The sequence below is a fragment of the Gymnodraco acuticeps genome, unplaced genomic scaffold, assembly GCF_902827175.1.
Source record: "Gymnodraco acuticeps unplaced genomic scaffold, fGymAcu1.1, whole genome shotgun sequence".
Lineage (NCBI taxonomy): Eukaryota > Metazoa > Chordata > Actinopteri > Perciformes > Bathydraconidae > Gymnodraco > Gymnodraco acuticeps.
Window position 1 is genome coordinate 7,609 of NW_022990312.1, and position 17,494 is coordinate 25,102.

The window sequence follows — 17,494 nt, forward strand, 5'->3', positions numbered from 1 at the left end:
GGCGATATATGCTCCAAGTGGAAGCGATTCACCATTAAAGAAGAAGAAGAAGAGAAGAGCTGGCCGTGGGTGTCCAGCTCACCGCCCGCCGATTTTGCGGCAGCTCTTTCCCTCAAGAACGCTAACGAAAAAGCTCTATAATGGAAGGAAAACGTTTTTTACTTGACTTATTTTCTAAAAAGAATATCATTCACAAGAAGAAAGAGGCTAGCAGCACCGAAGCTACAAGTGAAGCTGCTACTAGTACTACATCATCAGAAGAGCCGCCTAAAGACGTGAATAATGCTAGCTAACGTGCACGTTAGCTGCGCTAGCAACGTTCCCCTGGCTATCTCAAGTTCACCTTTCCCAGAGGTATGGACGGAGGACACGTGGCAGAGGAAACAAGAGGCTACCCGTGGATAGACTGCAAAGCTGGGCTGCTGTTCATCCATTTCGGATTTATCAGTCTTCAAAACGCAAGGTGTGTGTGTGTGTGTGTGGGTGTGTGTGGGTGTGTGTGGTGTGTGTGTGTGTGTGTTTGTGTGTGTGTGTGTGTGTGGGTGTGTGTGTGTGTGGGTGTGTGGGTGTGTGTGTGTGTGTGGTGTGTGTTGTGTGTGTGTGTTGTGGTGTTGTGTGGTGTGTGTGGTGTGTGTGTGTGTGTGTGTGTGGGTGTGTGTGTGTGTGTGGTGTGTGTGTGGTGTGTGTGTGTGAAGCAGCGCTGTCTGCTTATTTGCAATGTAGGCTAGGCCTAATCAGAATAATTTCAAGTCCAGATTCAATGTTTGCATTAGTAGGCTATGTTTTTCGTATTTAATAAGTTAATTTCAGGACAACTTTGGGAATTTTGTTTGTTTGTTATGAGTTTTAAATAGATTTTGAAAGTGGAGATAGAGAGAAGCAGCGCTGTCTGCTTAGTTGTAGCTTATGCAATTTAGGCCTATACATTGTTGTAACTTATGTGCCAGTGTGCCCATGGTTTTGAGTCTATGTGTGTTGAGCGCAGCGCCGTCTGCTTTTTGAAGTACAGTAACTAAAGTAGGACTAAGCATACCGGTAGTTTCTGTGGACCTGCATGTCTGCCCGTTTTGTGAGTGCACTGTGCGCGTGCGCACTTGTGTGGCATTGTTTGGGATGACCCAGAGCCCTAGAGAGATAATAATAATAATAATAATAATAATAATAATAATAATTCTCTCTAGGGCTCTGGGATGACCTAATTAAAATAGCGTCCCCCCAGTAAAAAAATCCCCACTACACCACTGTGGAGAATAGATAAAGAAGTCCTGTCACAAGTTAATCGGAGAGGATCACAGCTGGCCACGGATCTCGATGCTGCATTCGGGCTGTGAGTAATAACTTGTGTCTTACTTTTAGGGCTGTCTGGAGGTATGGACAGCTATCAAAGCTACTAAACATCACATTAACAACGATGTACAAATGAAAGTCGGAGACAATACATATTTGAAATGATTTATTCACGTTTGCAATGTTTTGAACAGACATCCCCAGTCACCTCATTGTCATTTTGTAGTCCTCGCTGTCCGCGTCCGGATATCGGCATCGCAACCACAACCTCACACACTGGTACTGAATGTGCATCAAAGTGTTCCTATGGAGCCAAATATACCAAAAGATAAATGTAAACAACAAAAAGAAGCGATCGAAAGGTGTATTTCCTGGTTTATTCGACAATGGCTCCTCAAAGTACACGCCCCATTACTACCCTTAACGTAACGTAACGAGTTCCCCGGTGTAACCCGTTAAACGGTAACACCTGCACTGTACAATCGCTGAAGGACTGGGCTGTCACTCAAAAACTGCGTAGCCAATGGGGACGCACCCCTGAAAGTCCGCCCACCTGGGAGGTTTGTGTCAGAATCTCAAACACAAAATGAGGGGAGCGCACGACGAGAAAGCTGCAGCAGCGAGAGCAAAAGTCTGATCATTGAGAAAGAAGAAACAACAACTACAAACAAAACCCTATGTTAAAACAAAGAAAAAATACTTATAGTTTACATGATTACACAAATTATTTGTTTGCAACTTATAGTTTATTTTTGAAATTAATTTTATTTTTGCTTGACTCAGTTTTTTTCTTTTAAACTCATAGTTTTGCTTTATTCTGAAAAAGTGTTGCTTTATCTTTATGATACAAAACTAATCCCATACGGTGGGTAATGTTTTCAAGAAACATTGAACAGTGCTGCCACATAACTGCGGTCAAGCCAGCCGTCTTTCACTTTTGCGTGGTCAAACCAGCCGCCCCTGTATTTCGAGTGCGTGATTAGTTACAGGTTTACGGTAATGCAATAAAACAACCCTGGGAAGCTGGACGTTTCGTATGTGCAGGAACACTTCCGGTGAGGATTTCAAAGTAAAGGATGGCATGTGGTTCATTTATATTATTTGCGATTGAGGAACAGGGTAATTTATGAGAATAATGTTAGGACTTATTGCTTCATAAACTTGTTGCACAAATACTATGAATTACTTTTACTGTGTACTTTTTGAGAATGGCAAAATTCCCTCCAGAGAACAAGAAGGAGCATTTCGTCAACTTTAATGTGGTCTAAAAAACATTTCTTCCATAAGTAGTTTATGAAACTGTCATGTTTGTACTTAGTACTTCTAGGACTACTTGTAAAAATAATATGAACTACTTTACTTTGTACTTTTTGAATAATTTGAGTTTCAAAGTCCTCTCCAGAGAACAAGAATGAGCATTTGTGACAACTTTAATGTGGGATAAAACACATTTCTTCCATAAGTAGTTTATGAAACTGTCATGTTTTGTACTTAGTACTTCTAGGACTACTTGTAAAAATAATATGAACTACTTTTACTTTGTACTTTTTGAATAATTTGAGTTTCAAAGTCCTCTCCAGAGAACAAGAATGAGCATTTGTGTCAACTTTAATGTGGGATAAAACACATTTCTTCCATAAGTAGTTTATGAAACTGCCATGTTTGTACTTAATACTTCTAGGACTACTTGTAAAAATAATATGAACTACTTTTACTTTGTACTTTTTGAATAATTTGAGTTCAAAGTCCTCTCCAGAGAACAAGAATGAGCCTTTGTGTCAACTTTAATGTGGGATAAAACACATTTCTTCCATAAGTAGTTTATGAAACTGCCATGTTTGTACTTAATACTTCTAGGACTACTTGCAAAAATAATATGAAACTTTTACTGTGTACTTTTTCAGTAATTTGAGTTTCAAAGTCCTCTCCAGAGAACAAGAATGAGCATTTGTGTCAACTTTAATGTGGGATAAAACACATTTTCCTGACGGACGCCAAAAAAGCCCGAGATTATGGAATTAAACCAATAAATAAAAGCAAGGATAATTGTGTGTTATTGGTGAGTAAATAACAGTGTGTTATTTTGAAAAGAATAACAAATTAGAAGGAAAAAAAGATTTAAAAAAATACAGATTTCAGTATCCTGAGGCTCTGAGCCCCATTTATTTACTCACAGACCGCAACAAAAGTCCGAAATTATACGATTTTAAAATAAAAGCAATAACTGTGGCTTGATATTGAGTAAGAACATGTTTTATGAAACCACACAGCTTCCGGTCTTCCTCGACCGACCGGAGAAAAAGACGTGCTGCAGGCAGTAGAAATACATTGCTTTTAAAATCGTGCTGTGCAACACGAAAAAAAGGGGCAAATCGTGTTGGTGAACACGAATCAATAGATTAAAAATCGTGTTGGTGAACACGAAATGCCGTGAGACTGGGTTGGTCTGAGAGCTCATATGAGGCTGAAGGATCGGTTTATGTTGTATCTGTTAGAAGTTAGGAATTAGGTGCTTCAATATGGGTGATAATACGGTCATGGAGCCAGTGGTGGAATGGGACTGGACTGGCAAGCTGTGTGTTCTGGAGAATCACAGAACGGCCGGTCGTCAGCGGGCCGTTGACGGCCGGCTCCGTACGCTGACGGCCCCGCCCCCCATTTTTTAAAACGGCATCATGTAAATCCGAGTACTGAAAATGGTTGCAGCCATTAATCAATATCATGTACAAAGATATCATGGTTGTATAATAAGACCCTATGGATGTATAATAAAAAAGTATTGTTAATATACATCCATGATATATATAGAATCATAGATACCGCGTTAGCGATTTGACGTTAATCTGGTGTCCGCCATTGGAGAGCTCAACTTCTGTTATTGAAGAAATCCAGAGATGCAGACTTCTCTACAAAGTCGACTGCAACTCGCTTAATTATAAACCTATTTTCATGACATTTGGTTATAAACGTGAAAAACTGAACATGTTACTTGTTACTTATAGGAATTAAAATTCATTTACTGAATTATATTAAAAAAAATGTTTATACATAGTGTTTTAGTATTGTATTATATGATTGCATTGTATACTCTGTTGTTATTCAAAATATATAACATATATACAATACTACATTGGCCTACAATGTAGTGAGTCAAGTGTTTGAGGCCAATGTTCAGTGCAGTCATATGTAAACAGAAAATAATTGCGCTCGAGATCTTTATATCTTTTCTACAGTCTTCTTGATTTTTATACATCATGATATGTATCATTTTTGTAACTTTGAGTATTTTTTTCTTTACAGATCGTTTACTTTTTCAACTTTTGGGAGGGTAAGTATTACTTCTTTTTGCACATGTATTGATAGCTTAGACACATCTTTAAATAAAACAAACAATTTACCGTTTTCCTCCTTGTTTGAATAGTCCAGAAAATTGGTAAAGAGTGCAACGGACATTCTGTCATGCATCCAGAGGCTGCAAGACAAGACAAAAGGGCCCCTGGCAGGAAAGCGCGTATCCAGAAGAGAGTTTCTGGGGAATTGTCTGCAAGGACTTAGGAATCACCAACGTCCCAAGTAATACGATTAGAATTAAAAATGCCTACCTTCAACATCAACAGGTAATCATAAAATATATTATTTTTTATGGTTATTCCATTATTTTGAATTTTGTTTGCTTTCGTAATATTTTTTAATCTCTTTAAAAATGTATGAAATGTACTGTGATTATAATTGAAGAAAATATTCAATGCTCATACTATGATATCAGCATTATCTATTACTCTTAACCTGTTTGCTTATGGGGTGGGAATACAGGGCAGTGTGCAAGCGGAAGTCGACAAACCAGACACGTCGACTGTGGTGCCACAAGATGGAACTGAGTTGGACTCAGCCAGCTGTGGACCCAATCCTGAAGACATGCCAGATGTGAGCCCTGAAAAGTCCCAAAATGACAGACTCAGCAAGCTGTGAGCCCTGCTGGAAGTCCGCCAAGACACAGATAACAGTCTTTCATCACCAAATGACAATGAATCAATCTGTGGATGACAGCCAAGAGGTAAACTTAGATTTTTAAAAAAGCTTTGGAAGTACGTCAGTTTAAGTGGGTTAGAATTAATTGATAAAAAGTTAAATAGCTATTAATTTTTACATCTAAATGTTAGATTCCCAGCTTTCAAATGTGTTAAACATTTATATTTTTAACAACAACTATTTTGGGAGTATTGTGAATGACATTTGCTATTTCTGAGGGATGTCCTTTTACAGAAAAAAAACATCTTCTTATCCTTACATTGTATGATGAAATTTGCAATATGCAGTTCAAGTTTGGATTTGGCAATTGGATATACTTGAATGCATATTCATGCATACCAGCTTCTAATCTACCTTTCTTACAACTTGCGTTTGCAGAATACCAGCAGTGCTGCAGTAGTAGCAGTACCACATCATCTACAAAGGACGAAGAGAAGCAGAAATACTTCACCCACAAATTGCCTGAGCAACCCTTTTTTTTTTTCACCACACAAGGAATGGAGAAAACTCAGAAAGACCCAACAAAAACGGCAGTTCAAAAGTTTGCATTGGACAAATGTGATTGCAAAAGGTATCCGAAGTGTCCATCCACACTGTAGTTTTGGTTTCAAGAGGCACAGTGTGAAAATGATAGGCTCTATGACAAAAAAGCCACTGTTTACCTGCACTGGGTACTGCCGTTTTGATGACTGTCAGGTTTCAAGTAATGTGAAAGTGGAAAGTGAGTCGTCCTCCTCAGGCTGTTGTCTGCTTCAGGGGGGCATTGTATGGCACAGCCTTCAACAGCTGAGAAGGAGGCCAATTAGAGCTGAAGAAAGGCAGCTGATAGCAGACACTCTTAGCTCTAAACTCCCAAGAACTGTATATCTACAAAGCTTGAACAAGTTGGAGGAGACTGTTCTGCAATCTGGTTGCAGAGATGAGGTGCCGACAACTGGAGTCTTAAAGACTTTATCTTGGGTGAAGGGAAAAAGCAGAGGAGGCACGAAAATGAGATGGTGAGTCTGCAACTTATGTCTGAGGATGTTCAAGACAAAGATGACCAGTGGATTCAGAAGGTAATCCTGCAGCCAAAAGGTGTCATGCTTTGGTCTAAGAGAACAATTAGGTTATTCCATGACAGATCGAAGGAGGACATTGTCTACCTAGATGCCACAGGTAGCATTGTTAAAAAGGCAAAAGGGGAGAGCACACCTTTTTACATCTACGAACTTGTGGTCAGAAATCCAGCAAAAGGATGCTCCCCTGTCCCTGTTGCCACATATGTTACCTGTGAACACACCACAGCATCGATAACATACTTTCTTGGCTCTTTCATCACAGACTGTCAAACAACATGGGCCAAAAATTCGCAGAAGACCAGTTATGTTACTTTGTGATGGTTCTGTAATTTTGATGCAGGCAATGGCTCATAATCTATGTGGCCTTAGTCTCAATTAACTACTATCACAATATTATCACATTGTGACGGGACAAGGAATGGAGCATGCACTTGCACTTCCTATCCTACATAGATGCCTGAGCCATGTCATGAAAAACGCAAAGGACCTCTGCAAAAAACAGTGAGTGATGTCTTCAAATGAATATGATTTTAGTTATATTTAGTTTAGAGTATAGTGGCATTGTAATAATATTAATTCTGTCAATTCTTCCTCACAGTGCCGGAAAACACTATCGTCTGTGCATGCATGTCTTCGGGCTGATGACCCAGGCTACTACTCCTAAAATAACTTGGATCAAGTAGTAGTTAGTGCCCACCGTGCTGCTGGCAAGTCCATGCAGTGGGAAAATGTTGAGAAACATTTTAAAGACCTCAGACGCTTTTGACAGCAGTTGCCAACCAGTCATTGATGACTCAGGCATTGCTGAGGAAGACTTTGTGGTAGGTAATCCTTTGTAGAATTGTAAAATAAAATTGAATAATGGATTAGTTGTCAACTATTAAATTAATCGCCAACTATTTCAAAAAGTTGTTTGAGTAATTTCTTACGAAAAAGTAAATATTGTCTAAAAGTAAATATTCTCTGATTCCAGCTTCTTAAATGTGAATATTTTATGCAATATTTACTCCTTTATGACAGTAAAATTGAATATCTTTGAGTTGTGGACAAAACAAGATATTTGAGTACGTCATGTTGGACTTTGGGAAACACTGATTTTCTGAGATTTTATAGACCAAGCAACTAATCGATTAATCAAGAAAATTATTGACAGATTAATTGACAATGAAAATAATTGTTATTTGCAAGCCCTAATGTTTATGTGTTTTTCTGGGTGCTTTGACTATTTCCCTTTTGTGAGTTATGCCTAAATAGGTATAAGCTGTATGGAACTTTTTTCCTTTGTAGAATGTTCAGCAGATATAGCTTTGTTGTAACTGCAGTCCATGCAAATACAAAATACACAATTACATGGACCAAAGAATTATAATATTGTAACTAACATCTGGTTTAGTACTCAAAAATGCACCAAAATACAAAACAATTACATGAACGTGATTATGTGTCTTACAGAATGATTTGGGCCCAACACCGTTTGACTACCACTTTAAGGATGTCATCCAGCAGGCATCATTGGATAAAGTTGGAGAGCCAAATGAGTACTTTTGCCCAAACTTTATCCCCAAGCTGCTCAAGTACTTTCTGCCTCAGGCTGCTCTGTGGTCAAGACTACTACTGGGTTAGTTAACTTCCTCTTCTTCATGTATGTTTTAATTTTAAGCTTGTTTTTCCTATTATTAAAGTTAGATGCTTCTATGGCAGGTGACCTTGGATGTCATGGAAGAGGTCCCTTTTATGAAAAGCTGTCAAAGAGGTTCAAGACAGTTGCCCAGAAATCAACACAGGTAAACTTGAACAAAAAAAAACATAATTACAGCTAACCACAACTTTATGACATGGCTGATATCCATACAGTTGTAGACACACTAATTCACCAAAGAGCTGTTATTTAACAGAACTACACTAAAGACAACATGACCCAGGGGATTATGGAGAAGAGCCAGTGGGATCTTAAAAAGATTCGCTTTCAGCAGAAGAGGCTCACAAGACTGGATGACTTTGTGCACACATACAAGGTCATGCACAACGCACTGTTGAGAGAATACCAAGACTCTCTGAAGACAAAGAACAAGGTATGATATTTTGGCAAAGTCTTTACTTATTGTAATTGCCTTTCTCTGTCATCGCTGTCCTTGTTTGAGGGATCATATTGTGATCAAACTAATAACTTTGATCAAAGTTTTATATTTTCAGTTCTGTCACTTTGAACATGTTTTTGCAGAAATTGGCACTACATATGTGTAACATAGTAGCTGATGTGAAAGTATATATTAATTTCATTGCATAGCAGAATTACTTTAAATTAGTTGTAGTTAGTTGTTGTTAACTTTTTGTTAATGCAAATTACATCCCATTACAGGTCAGAATCACTTGCAGGACTAAGACATAACCTCAGGTTTAAGCACCAAATATATTATTGAAAACATCAACTAACCATAGGTGATGAAATTGCCATCACATAGTTGTCTAGTGTTGCCACATATCCACTAATGTGTGCCAATTTATACAGAATGCAATTGAAAATGTTGTGGAAATATTGTCTTCCATTTATAGTAACTACACCTATTGCTCTGTGTTTATTATAATTAAGACCCACAGGGTAGATGTGGAACGGTGGAAACAGAGGAAACAGAGGAGGAGAGGTGTATATGTTACACCAATCACAAAGCCTTTTCATTTCAAGAAATCTAAAGCAAAGAAGGTAAAGGAAAGGTTACTTTATTGATCACCATTTTTTTACATGTGATGCTATGTGTTTATATAATACAGATAATATAAAATGTTGACGTCAAGTACATTTGGGATTATCAGGTTATGAAGAAGATTCTCAACCCATCTCTGTCCACGTCCAACCTCAAAGAGGCACAGGAAAAACACAGAGACAGCTTTCCACAGCACACACCATCTCAGGTTAGTGCCTAACATTTTGCTGCATTTATTTTTAAATGTCCTTCAATTGTAAAGGATGACAGAATGGCTTTTTTCATTCTACTAGAAAGAACAAAGAATTACAGTTCTTCTTTAAGAAGATCTCATGATGATCTTATGAAATGTTGTTGATGTATCTTGTGACTTTTCCATGTGTAACATTTCTTGTCTCCAACTTTTGTGTTTACCATGACATGCTATCCCTCCATCTCATTCTGAAGAACATGGACAAATTGTCAAATAGCTAATGTACATGTTTTATAATGGGATGATGTTTGTATTTCATGGAATTATCTGTATTACATTGTTCACAGCTCAAGTCCCCCCCACCAGTCAACATCAGTCATCACTGATGCACATGAACAGAAGCCCTCTCCAGAACATGTGACATCACAGGTCAATTTTCTTAACAAAGCATTATAAAACCTGTACTGTGGATACAAAAATATATATATTTTAGGAATAATGTATTTTTTAAATTATTAACATTAATCCAGGGATGATACTACAATTAGACTGCATAATAACATCATTTTCAACAAAGATGTCATTGGCTAATTGGTCATTTTATTTTATTTTTCTTACATGTACTTTAAGTATATGTTCAGTGATAAAGGATGGACAGTATTACATATACATTTTTGAATGTATTCTGAATCACTTTGTTTACTGGTCATAACTTAATATGTCTGTTTTAGAATATACGATTTTACAGTTAATATGTTTTAAACTTACATTTTCCCTTTTATCTGAATATTAATTATGTAGAGTTTTGGATAATTTATCATAAATATAGTAAGACTGATTTTTTTTAACTTAACAAGTTGTTAATTTGTTTCTGCAGCTGACATCAATGTGGAAAAGGAAGGACACTGAAGTTGTGGTTGCTGTGCTCCCCTCCCATATTAGAGGGAACCATTTTTTGATCCACCACAGTGAGCTCACTCTGAGACCTCACCAGTGGCTAACAGGCGAGGTATTTTGTGGTTAAAACAATATTACCCACAGTAAAATAAAAAATGTTTAGTATTTAATTGTATTATATATTTTATTAGTGTTTAATCCGCTGTATTTCTTTCTGTCTTCATCTCAATTATCGGATTTAGGTTATTGAGGGCCCATTCCATCTGTATGCCAGCCAGTTCAACACTGGAAACACAATGTACATACTCAATCATTACACAGCAGGTATTATACTTTTTGGAGAACGAACCCAGCTCAGTCGGCACGGCTTGCCAAAGGTAACGTGTGTTTTCATGCCTTTTACCTATCCACACCTTGTAGAGCCAAAATTGGCTGTGAAATGGCTTACTTGCATGTGTACATTTTGTGTTATAGTACTTTGGGTTTTCTATTTTGTAATTTAATATACAAATTCAAACACCCATGATTTATTTTTAATAACATAAGGCATCATATTCCTACGAAAACTTAAAAAAAAGTATTTTTATTGCTGTTATAGATCAACTTTAATGATTATCAAGCCGTGATCGCCTTTGTAAATATTGAAAGAACACACTGGAAGTTGCTGGTTAGTGATTGTTTTCATTCAGAAATCCCTTTCATTTAAATATGTATATATGTTTGATGCTGTTTTGAAATAACATCCCTTTTTTTTTAGTACATATTTCCTGCCATAAGATCAGTATTTTTGGTGGATCCAGCGGCAAATTCCAAAGAGAAAGCAGACTCGGAAAATGCTGCGAAAAGAGTACGGTAAGTCAGCAAATTAGATATAAAGTGATCTTAGAATTATATTTAGTGCTTTGTGTTTAAGTAAACATAAGTATGTAAACAGAAGTTCCCAAACCCACACCACTGAAGTATTTATTTTGTGCTTGGTGGTCTCAGCTGTTTTTTAAATGATATTTCCTTATCCCGCCCTTAGTATCTGTGTACACAATTCTAAATGAAGTAGCTCAGTAAGCAAGGTAACCTACAATATGTTCCAGTGTCCATACTGTTGGGATGGAGTGTTTTTTATTTTACACAGTATTTAAAGATTTGTATTCTACATGTGTCTGTTGGGAGTTACATTAGAGACTATTCCACAATGTGTTTTACAAAGGGAATACTTCAAGATGAGGAGGACCTGCTATGGCAAGGAGGACTGGGGGACTGTCAAATGGGGAGGAGCAACCATGCACCATCCAGTTCAACGTGATGGCAGTAGCTGTGGGGTCATTGTTACCATGGTAACGTAGTTTTTTACTTTAACTACTATATGTAATATGTATGCTTCTGCTACATATATATATATTCTTATATTTATTTCAGTGTCTTGATTATTATACAAGTTTAAAGTATAAAATAGTCAATGATGTTACAAAATAAGTCATTAGTTTCTGAATGATCAATTTTCAGTTTATTTTTTAGGGGAATTGTGTAAAAGTGATGAGAGGGCTGGTTGTTGACACAGCCCATGTAGTTTGTCATGTACATTCTTCAAGTTGTGTTAATTACCTCATTACAACTATTAGTTATTAATAGTTTGATCATTTTTATTGAAATATCATTTCAATGTTGTAATTTTACTGGCAAAAACAATGTAGCGCAGATGAGAAGTGTGATTCTGTGTGTTGGTGTGTAGATGGCAAGAGCAGTGATGGAGGCCTTTCCTGCATTACCAATTATGTCCTTTGGGACATCCAAAAAGGAGATGGCTTGTGAGAGGAGAAAGTTTGCACTTTCAATACTCAATGGTTCAGGTTCATTTGTCCTGCTTTATGTTATGGTTCTTAGTTAGTTGTTATGGAAATGATGAACTTCTATTAATCCAATGCAATCAAACAAATCTACAATAACTACAGCCTGTAAAATTGCCTTTGAGTCCACACACTACAGCATTTATAGCCGACAGCATCATTGATTTTAAGCACAGGGTCCAAACCAAATATTCCATACATATCTCAGTTGAACCCATAACTTATATTTCTCTCACACACACTCCATTGAGACATTAACAGTTGAAGAATAACTTTTTTTCCTGCTGCAAAAAGGAATGTAAATAATGACACTTAAATTGTCACGGTTTGTGTCAGGAGAGCAGGGAAGAGGAAACGAATACAGATTGTACCAGGCATCCAGGAACAGTTTATAGGTGGTTTATTGAAAGCTTACAGGCAGAGTTGCAGGAGGCATGGGTGAAATATGGAACACAAAACAGGGCTTAGAGTGAAACAGTGACAAATATAAATTCCTGCATTTTTAAATGTGTTGCATACAGGTCATTTCCTAGTAATGTTTAGAATATTACGGATTGTTTATGTATGTCTGCTTATATGTTGTTCTGTCCACACTGTGTACATAGTCTTCTTTTTAAAAACATCCATCCTTAAAAACATATTAAACCTGTGTTAATGATCCCATTCATGATCCATTTAGAGTTCATAAGCTATAATTTACAGCTGAACAGCTGCATAGAATTTGACTGCACTTCTGCTGCCAATAAACTGTTAACTGTATACATATACAGTATGTCTAAATAACATATTTTCTTTTCCTGCAGTGTTTCACATGGAGAACAACTGTGCAATGTGCTCTGCCTCAAAGCCCCCAGGATCTGGGCCTCCCACTACAGATTGGGTGAGTATTTGTCGTAGTGTAGTTATAATAGGGCTTCATCATATTCTAATCAAATTCAATTTATGATATTAGATGTATTTACAAAACTGTTGAGTCACTGGATCTATCCAGATCAGGCGGTCCAGCGCAAACGCTGCAGGGCCATGCTTCGATTTCTACTTTTCGGCGCATGCCGAATAATTTTTTTACGGCAACCTCGTGCGTCGCCCCAGCTGCAGCCCACACACATTAACTCTATTCAAAATGACTGTGGAACCGATATAAATTGATTTACTAACAAAACAGTCAAGACAACTTCTCTCAGATAAATGGTAATGTATATACATTGTTTACACATAAAATGAACAGAGACAATATAAAATGTGATGAGTAGTGGAATAGGGATACTGACAATTCTAATCATGTCTAATAGCAACATATTAAATTAAAGTGTAACTTCACCTCAGGTTTGAGTCTAAGTCCACCCACATGATGACAATAGCCTCAATGCAGCGTTGACAAATATGACAAAGCTACATTAGCTTGGAAAATAGCAATATGGGGCACTGAATTAGCGCACCCCGCGGTTCCTCCACCTCACTCTACGCCGCTGGGAGACTGACGGTACATGTCCACCAGATCAGGCCTGGAAACCAAATTATACCTTGAGGCAACACTCCTAATGTAAAACGGACCACTTGGAAAGAGGTTTGTGTGTGTTATCTGCTGTTGTCCTCTTTCACACACCAACATCCTGTAAGTCACTATCAAAATATGGGAAGCAGGGAGAAGCAGCTCGTATGCAATACATAACTGACCAATTAAGAATACCAAAAGGTAACTACATTATAGTGATGCAACATGGGGTTTTCCCAGAACTATAAATCTTCTACCTATAACTACCTAAAAAACATTTTTATTTAAAAAAATGAAAATGTAGACATAATATAGTTATTTTCAGATATTAAACTGGTGTTTGAGGTGAGTATGCTACAGACTATAGATACATGTAATAAAGTTGACATGAATCTAATTTTGCCAAAATTATTCTCTATTGCACTTCATTACTTCATCATTTCCGATGACAAGATGTATCAGATTTGATGGTCACTCATTTCATTTTACAGATACAGTGTGACACCTGTGAAAGATGGTTCCATGAGCAGTGCCTGGGGATGAATCAGGACCAACTCCAAGAAGCCAGGGCAAGCAATTGGAATTGCTGTCTCTGCAACTAGGGCAGAAGAACATGGCTGTGACGACCCCTCCACACCACGTGGGGTGCTGTTTCTGTGTGTGCTTTGTATGTGTGCTTAGGTTCACAGGTTCAGGGGTTGATGAGCTACACCTGGAATCGAACAGGATATAGGAGGAGCCCAGCCGGTTAAGTGGCGCGAACTCCTCTGGGCACTCTCTCCGTGCCAGCCTCGGGGACCTGTGGCTGGTCCTGTTTTTCATTGTTTATAGGAAAATAAACAAATTGTTATTTTCTTAGCCTTCGTCTCGCCTCCCTGTTTTTTTGTTGCAGCCCAGGAGCCGGGTTGGCAGTGTCATATGTCTATGGAATAAATGTTTTTTAGACCACATTAAAGTTGACACAAATGCTCATTCTTGTTCTCTGGAGAGGACTTTGAAACTCAAATTACTCAAAGGTACACAGTAAAAGTTGTTCATATTATTTTTGCAAGTAGTACTGGAAGTACTAAGTACAAACATGGCAGTTTCAGAAACTACTTATGGAATAAATGTTTTTTATCCCACAATAAAGTTGACAAAAATATTCATTCTTGTTCTCTGGAGAGGACTTTGAAACTCAAATTACTCAAAAATACACAGTAAAAGTAGTTCATATTATTTTTGCAAGTAGTACTAGAAGTACTAAGTACAAACATGGCAGTTTCAGAAACTACTTATGGAAGAAATGTTTTTTATCCCACATTAAAGTTGACAAAAATGCTCATTCTTGTTCTCCGGAGAGGACTTTGAAACTCAAATTACTCAAAAGTACACAGTAAAAGTAGTTCATATTATGTTTGCAAGTAGTACTAGAAGTACTAAGTACAAACATGGCAGTTTCAGAAACTACTTATGGAAGAAATGTTTTTTATCCCACATTAAAGTTGACAAAAATGCTCATTCTTGTTCTCCGGAGAGGACTTTGAAACTCAAATTACTCAAAAGTACACAGTAAAAGTAGTTCATATTATTTTTGCAAGTAGTACTAGAAGTACTAAATACAAACATGGCAGTTTCAGAAACTACTTATGGAATGAATGTTTTTTATCCCACAATAAAGTTGACAAAAATGCTCATTCTTGTTCTCTGGAGAGGACTTTGAAATTCAAATTACTCAAAAGTACACAGTAAAAGTAGTTCATATTATTTTTGCAAGTAGTACTAGAAGTACTAAGTACAAACATGGCAGTTTCAGAAACTACTTATGGAAGAAATGTTTTTTATCCCACATTAAAGTTGACAAAAATGTTCATTCTTGTTCTCTGGAGAGGACTTTGAAACTCAAATTACTCAAAAGTACACAGTAAAAGTAGTTCATATTATTTTTGAAAGTATTACTAGAAGTACTAAGTACAAACATGGCAGTTTCAGAAACTACTTATGGAAGAAATGTTTTTTATCCCACATTAAAGTTGACAAAAATGCTCATTCTTGTTCTCCGGAGAGGACTTTGAAACTCAAATTACTCAAAAGTACACAGTAAAAGTAGTTCATATTATTTTTGCAAGTAGTACTAGAAGTACTAAGTACAAACATGGCAGTTTCAGAAACTACTTATGGAAGAAATGTTTTTTATCCCACATTAAAGTTGACAAAAATGCTCATTCTTGTTCTCCGGAGAGGACTTTGAAACTCAAATTACTCAAAAGTACACAGTAAAAGTAGTTCATATTATTTTTGCAAGTAGTACTAGAAGTACTAAGTACAAACATGGCAGTTTCAGAAACTACTTATGGAAGAAATGTTTTTTATCCCACATTAAATTTGACAAAAATGCTCATTCTTGTTATCCGGAGAGGACTTTGAAACTCAAATTACTCAAAAGTACACAGTAAAAGTAGTTCATATTATTTTTGCAAGTAGTACTAGAAGTACTAAGTACAAACATGGCAGTTTCAGAAACTACTTATGGAAGAAATGTTTTTTATCCCACATTAAAGTTGACAAAAATGCTCATTCTTGTTCTCCGGAGAGGACTTTGAAACTCAAATTACTCAAAAGTACACAGTAAAAGTAGTTCATATTATTTTTGCAAGTAGTACTAAAAGTACTAAATACAAACATGGCAGTTTCAGAAACTACTTATGGAATGAATGTTTTTTATCCCACAATAAAGTTGACAAAAATGCTCATTCTTGTTCTCTGGAGAGGACTTTGAAACTCAAATTACTCAAAAGTACAAAGTAAAAGTAGTTCATATTATTTTTGCAAGTAGTAATAGAAGTACTAAGTACAAACATGGCAGTTTCAGAAACTACTTATGGAAGAAATGTTTTTTATCCCACAATAAAGTTGACAAAAATGCTCATTCTTGTTCTCTGGAGAGGACTTTGAAACTCAAATTACTCAAAAGTACACAGTAAAAGTAGTTCATATTATTTTTGCAAGTAGTACTAGAAGTACTAAGTACAAACATGGCAGTTTCAGAAACTACTTATGGAAGAAATGTTTTTTATCCCAGCATTAAAGTAGACAAAAATGCTCATTCTTGTTCTCCGGAGAGGACTTTGAAACTCAAATTACTCAAAAGTACACAGTAAAAGTAGTTCATATTATTTTTGCAAGTAGTACTAGAAGTACTAAGTACAAACATGGCAGTTTCAGAAACTAATTATGGAAGAAATGTTTTTTATCCCACATTAAAGTTGACAACAATGCTCATTATTGTTCTCTGGAGAGGACTTTGAAACTCAAATTACTCAAAAGTACACAGTAAAAGTAGTTCATATTATTTTTGCAAGTAGTACTAGAAGTACTAAGTACAAACATGGCAGTTTCAGAAACTACTTATGGAAGAAATGTTTTTTATCCCACATTAAAGTTGACAAAAATGCTCATTCTTGTTCTCCGGAGAGGACTTTGAAACTCAAATTACTCAAAGTACACAGTAAAAGTAGTTCATATTATTTTTTGCAAGTAGTACTAGAAGTACTAAGTACAAACATGGCAGTTTCAGAAACTACTTATGGAATAAATGTTTTTTATCCCACAATAAAGTTGACAAAAATGCTCATTCTTGTTCTCTGCGCTTTGTTTCAAATTACCCGGTGCTCTTTTTTCGGCGGAGGTGCGCATGCGCACCTGCGCAACAGTTATGTGCAGCCCTGCATATAAGACATATTTGACATACAGATGGCTTATTTACAATTTACATACAGGTGGTTTTTTACATACAGATTGCTTATTTACAATTTTCATTTTAGATTTTGTTCTAATACATCCTAACCGGACATTTAAGACATACCAAGTCTACAGATATACAGTTAGTAACATAGTCTAAAATGCGAGTATATACATAGATGGGGGGGGGGAAGCTGTCCATTGAACGACAGGTTGAGATTTGTACCATTACCGGGGCCAGTTTTACGATGCTCTCCCCCGAAGGTGCT

General features: G+C 36.7%; 1 long non-coding RNA gene across 1 annotated transcript; it reads left to right on the plus strand.

The window, feature by feature from the left end:
- The first annotated feature begins 10,765 nt into the window (after nt 1-10,765).
- On the plus strand, nt 10,766-11,421 carry LOC117550400. The gene is made up of 3 exons (XR_004569628.1): nt 10,766-10,836; nt 10,947-11,021; nt 11,374-11,421. It is a non-coding gene; the product is annotated as an uncharacterized LOC117550400 (long non-coding RNA).
- The last annotated feature ends 6,073 nt before the right edge of the window (nt 11,422-17,494 follow it).